The 5,873-nt window shown below is 37.2% G+C and overlaps 1 protein-coding gene across 2 annotated transcripts in view; it reads left to right on the top strand.

The window, feature by feature from the left end:
- asic1c (acid-sensing (proton-gated) ion channel 1c) overlaps positions 1-5,873 on the top strand; it is an 80,573-nt gene that overhangs the window by 55,881 nt on the left and 18,819 nt on the right. The window lies entirely within an intron of this gene.

Here is a 5,873-nt window from a genome sequence, read left to right on the forward strand (position 1 = left end):
AGAGAGAGAGAGAGAGAGAGAGAGAGAGAGAGAGAGAGAGAGAGAGACTGTGCAGCTCTGCGGATGTTTAGGAATATGATGTGAATTTGTAATGTTCACCTGACGGAGGAGATGGAATGCTGTTGCTCTATGGTGCTTTTAGGCAGCTGGCATGTGCTTACAATGCTTAATTTCTGGGCAAGCGGGCGAAATAGATTCAGGAATGGATACCAAAAGCCTCCAGCTCAGCAAACAAGATGAGAACATGCCAAAAAAAAGAGAGAGATTATATTTGCAAATGAAAGTACTGGTGAGGAAATATGAGGAGTGAGTTTATCAAAGCGTGACTGCGAGGCTGCAGACTGAAAGCTTGAGTGACGGCGCTCAGCGTTTTCTGCCTGGAATGGAACAAGGGAACAAGATGGCAGGTGTAGCCAGCAGCATCTGTTTTTTATTGATACAGACTACATCTGCTCTCCACCTGGTCTGCCGGGGGGGTAATAATGTACATGTGCTGTGTCAGAGATGTTTACAATTACCGTGCTTCGCCCGGCATTTTCTTCTTATGAAAATCTAGTTTTATGACTCATAAGATTTACAGCGAATGTCCTCTAAAACAGCTTTAGGGTTTGTTTAATTATTTTTTCTTACGAAGTACATGCAGTATTTCTTGCTTTTTGATGTATTTTATACGAGGTATTTCTAAGCCCCTCTTAGCTTAAAAATCCATTCTTGCTTTCCTTGCATTACTCATCCAGCATACAGAGTGGCTGTGTTGTAGTTCAAGGAGGTTAGCTCATTTAGAGGCAGGCCACAAGATGTCTCCCTCTGCTAAAGAAGCTGCCCGTTCACCAGAGTGACATCCCTGATTGCAAATGTTTTGCCTCTAACCGCCTGCCGTCTGTTCCTGATTCACATTAGTTTGGTCCTCTTGAATCACAGCACAGAATAAGACTTTCTCTGCCTGTCTCAGGTCCAGGAAAAAGGTTTTCATGTGGATCTGAGTTTGACGTGCTGCGTATCGAATGACTCCATGGGGAAATCTGTACTCAAGGTTGAACAAACTCTATATTTCTTTAGTATTCAACAAATCAGTTTTATTCATTCAAGCTTTATAAATGTTTTTTTATCCAAAAGTTCAAGGCTGAAACCGACAATGATCTTAAATTCATTAAGTGAATTAATCAAACGTAATTTAGTCACATTACTGTCAATATGAACTACAGTAAATCTATTTATGTGGGGCTGAAACGATAATTCAATTACTTGATTTTGTCATTGACAGATAATAATGATAAACTATAGATTATAGTAATAATACTAATACGTATTGTTATTATTGTACTTTTTATTTATTCATCATGGTAAGGAATATTAATGTATGTTATCAATATATTTATTTTTTACTCTTTTCTCTCAATTTGATAGAAAAAATTATGAATTGCTAGAAAATAATTGACATATTTATTGATAATAATAATTATCATTAGTTGCTGCCCTATTTCATATTATGTTTACTTAAGGTTGCAACTAACTAACTCTTATTATTATTTTCATTGTTGATTAATTATTATCCTAATATTCTGATCATTTAGCCGATTAAATCTCAGAAATGGTGAAAGATGCCCTTCACAATTCCCCCGACGCAAATTGCTTGTTTTCTCTGCACAAAAGTCCAAAACACCCAAAATATTGTGTTTACCATCATAGAAGATTAATAAACGCACCAAATATTCCCAATTTAGAAGCTAGAGCCAATTGATTTTTGGAATTTTTACTTGACTGAAATGATTAACCAGTAATCAAAATGGAGGACATGGTAACTAATGAACTGATCCGTCCAGCTCGACATTAATGTTGGATAGAGCTTTTACTCTTCCTCATCTTCGTCTCTGCCCCGTCGGTGCTGTGTGCATTTCTGATACATTTCATTCTCACTGGCCCTTGAAGGAGCTCTTCCCTTTACTCAGTCAAAACTCTGCTCCTCCTCTAATGAGACCTCTGGGGTACGGTTCAACTGGGCTTTGACATAAAAGAGGATGGTTAGTGTCATTCGCTGACAGCCTCCAGGATCACTGAGCTGGTCTTAGAGCCGGCCAATAAATGGACAAATCTGAAAAGTGCTTCTTTCAAATAGTTCTACTTTGCCATCAAACGGCAATCGGCTGCTCGTTCTCAATTTGGCAAATTGTATTACACCATGATTCACTAATTACATGCTTGAATACGGAGACGGAGATGAAAAGTCTTTGCATCCTCAGGAAGATAACAATAGAAGTGTGGGAGCAGCAGAATGTGTTTTTATAAAGAGGATAGCAATTTTATAGAGACGAAAAAAATCATTCATCGTCATTAACTGCATTCTGCCCGGAGCGCTTTATATTCTTGAGTGATTGCAGCGATGTGTTGGAGGGGATATTTTAATTAAATTAATGATTTTGCTAAATTATTTTTCAAATAAACACAGCTTTAAAAAGTTAGTCACACTAAAAGGGAAAAGTCATGTTGTAAAAAAAAAAAAGGTTCTAAAACTGTAGACTTCAGTGCAGAAACATTATTGCAGAGTGTTACACCAGATTGGAAAGCTTTGTTGTTTCATTGAGTAGATTGGAAATGATGAGACCTTCAGCCATGTTGTGTTTCCAATAACACAAGAGAGGAGGAAACACAGACTTCCTGTTCATAAAGCTGCACAGTCCACTGCCTTGTTCTTCAATAACCCGGTACATCATTGATTCTGCTTAAAACAACAAAAAACATAGCACGAGACTTCATGCAAGTAGCCCAATATTTGGACTTCATGCACTAGTTCACAGTTCACATCAATGACTCGGAATTATGATTACCAGACACGTCATCTGTTTCCGCTGGATGTGTAAATAAGAAATAACTTGCTAACAAGTTTGTTTGCAGCTTGTTTCTGCTGCCCCCAAGTGGCCAGAAACGGCTAAAGCAGGTTTAAGACAAAGAAAAGAAGGAAAACCTCACAATCGAGAGGCTGATACTCAAGATTGTTTGGTGTTTTTCGCTGGAAATATGACTTACAAGGTTAATTGATTAACAACAGTGAAATTTTCCGTCATTCCGTGATTTATTAATCAAAGAAATGACTTATCGTTTCATCTTTAATAGTAACCTTTATGTAATCAGGTTATCTCGTGAGATTAAGATCTTTTTGACAAGACAGAATAAGGAATAAGAGAGAAGGCATAGCACAGAGATACACAACCAATCATCGACATTCCTGAAAAGGTCCAAGGTAAAATGTTTAAAAAAGCAAAAGCAAAGATAATAAGTAACGGGTCTAATTTATATTGCATTGGGTGCTTGAAACCAGACTTGTGCTCTAGTCCGTTGGTGGACAAAACGATGATTGTCATGCATTGCCGTCTGTAACGTCTGCAGCTGAGAATGATCAAATTACGCTTTGGTTCAAATTGCTGATGAGGGACGATTCGGAGACCAGGAGAGACGTTTTTCCAAAGAAACCAAGAATAAAGGAAATGAACGCAGCTGGTCATTAAGTAAAGAAAGCAGCCAGTCAAGTGTGTGTGTGAGAAGATGCTGTTGGAGATATTTATGAAGCATTAGTATTTCTCTCCTCTTTGTATTGCTTTGTTTTTGGAGGTAGTTATCCCTGTTGATGCCAAAATAAAAGCCTTTTGTTCACTTTGACTGGATCGTTTCCAAACAAAGAGAGATAGTCTATTTTTTATTGTATAATTAAAGATTATCTGGTTGTTTTGAAGAATAAAAAGCTTTCAACATAAGGCTAAAAATAAAACAATGCAAAGTATCTGTTTTACCTGGAAGAAGGAAAATAACCGGCGGGGTGCAGACATGACATACAGCAGCTGTTAGGGGAGCTGGACCCGGGCAATTCATTTAGTTGTTTTGCTACCGGAAAGCTCTGAAAGCTCACGGGGAAAATAACTATTATTACCACAACACTGAAGCTGTTACTGTGGATTATTTTTATTATCCATAACCAGACATTCATTAATATTATCAGGCTGTTGGTACCACAACTCTTTACCACACAGAAAACCGTTCTGCATGCTGTCTCTGTTTCTTCGTTATGAATTGATCTCTTTGTCTATAATTAAATTGACTGGAGATAAATTGAACTGTTTTGAAATAATCTTTGTATTAAATGACGTTTTGCATGTTAGTTAAATAACAAATGTGCTGATGGGAACAGATGATGCCTTTTTAAATTCTTCTTCCTCCACTTTGAAGTGGTCTTGACAAAGTTAACGTGTGATTACCAAACTCTTCTCAATGTTTGTAATAATTACATCCAACAACATTAAGTGAAGCAATCAAAAGACTCTTTCACTTCTGTTTACTTATCACTTGTCATTGGTTTTGATCAAAGGAAAGCATTTCAATTAGTGTAAGAAGAACTGGGCATTTACACTGCAGCATTTAGGAAGACAATGTATGTAGATGAGGAATGCACCACAGATCAATTAGACACTTTAAAGCCGGCTTTGTGGCGATCAAACAACAGAAGTCTTCTTCTGCCGTGTGAAGTGATGCCTCAAGTCATTTTTTAATCCATAACTAGTCCATGTTCCACTAATTTTCACCAAAGATATAATTTCCCATTTAAATGCACTTGATTTTGTGTTTTCATGAGTTAAATGAGAAGGTTAATTAAAGTTATATTTGAGTGCGTATGACGCTAGAAAACAGGAGTTTAGCATTAATCTCTAAAGTTTGCTAATTTGCTATATCTCGTTTAATTAAACTGTACTAAATCTGAAGTGCAGAAACATTAAGTTGAGCACAGTGACTTCCTGAAGACAGGCTAGCTGTTTCCCAGTGTTTTAGTCTATGCTAAGCTAACGGCCTGCTCGCTCTGCCTTCATATTTAGAGAACAGATAAAGAAGAGATGTCGAAAATCTCAAAAATATCAAACTATTTCAAACTTATTTTTTTCACGTTTGCTTAATTTTCATAACTATTTGGTTCAAGATGAAACGGGACATTAAAGTGGCAATCTGGAAGATTTTAATTTAGATAAATGTTGAGTCACTATTGCAGAATGAGGTAATTCAGTGACGATAGAGACGACGGTCCACTGAGGAAATGATGCAATCTCTCTATATTTGCAGTATTACAAACCGAGTGTGGTGACATTCCCCAAAAAAAATGCTGCTTTGCAGTTTTCCTCCATTGTGTACACACACAAAATGTAACTTTGGACACATTTATGAAAACGTGAAGGTCATGTATCAACAAAAAGACTCTAAATCAACCTGGACTGAAATCTTAAGGATTGCCACTTAAATACACAATCAATTGATTGATTCAGAATTGAATCCACTTGTTTTAGTTCAATTTAGTCTCAACTTTCAAATGACACCCTCTACTCCAACAACACACAGTAATCCAACACTTATTCACTTTTTCAGAATCCTTTTTTTTACAACCATTTATCTCCACAGCTGTGATCAGGTTACTCAGCCAGCAGTCACATTACAGACTGAAAAGATTCCAGCTAACATAATGAACGAAGAAATAGTCTCAGTGCGAAGCTGAGCCTTCTGCCAAACAGAATCCTGTGATGGTCTCACATAAACGGAGCGAAGCACCTTTAATATCTTCCAGAGCCACATCTGCATGCGGCAGGATGTCAGCCCTCATTGCACTGCGTTTGTGAAATTACATTTGAAACTGGCAAACTAGGAAATGTGCCATTACGGATATTTTCCAACACATTCTGAGGATTTTGCTGTGTTTTTCTGCAACTATCCGACTCCCCTCACTTATCAATTATATAGATTTATAGATCCACGAGCAAGCTGGGGGTTCTCCAATATTAAAGAATTTCAGACTTTCTTTTTTTCTGTTGCAGAGTTTCGTTATCACAATTATTTCTACTTTC

The sequence above is a fragment of the Anarrhichthys ocellatus genome, unplaced genomic scaffold (genome assembly GCF_004355925.1).
Source record: "Anarrhichthys ocellatus isolate YVR2014 unplaced genomic scaffold, GSC_Weel_1.0 scaffold32, whole genome shotgun sequence".
Lineage (NCBI taxonomy): Eukaryota > Metazoa > Chordata > Actinopteri > Perciformes > Anarhichadidae > Anarrhichthys > Anarrhichthys ocellatus.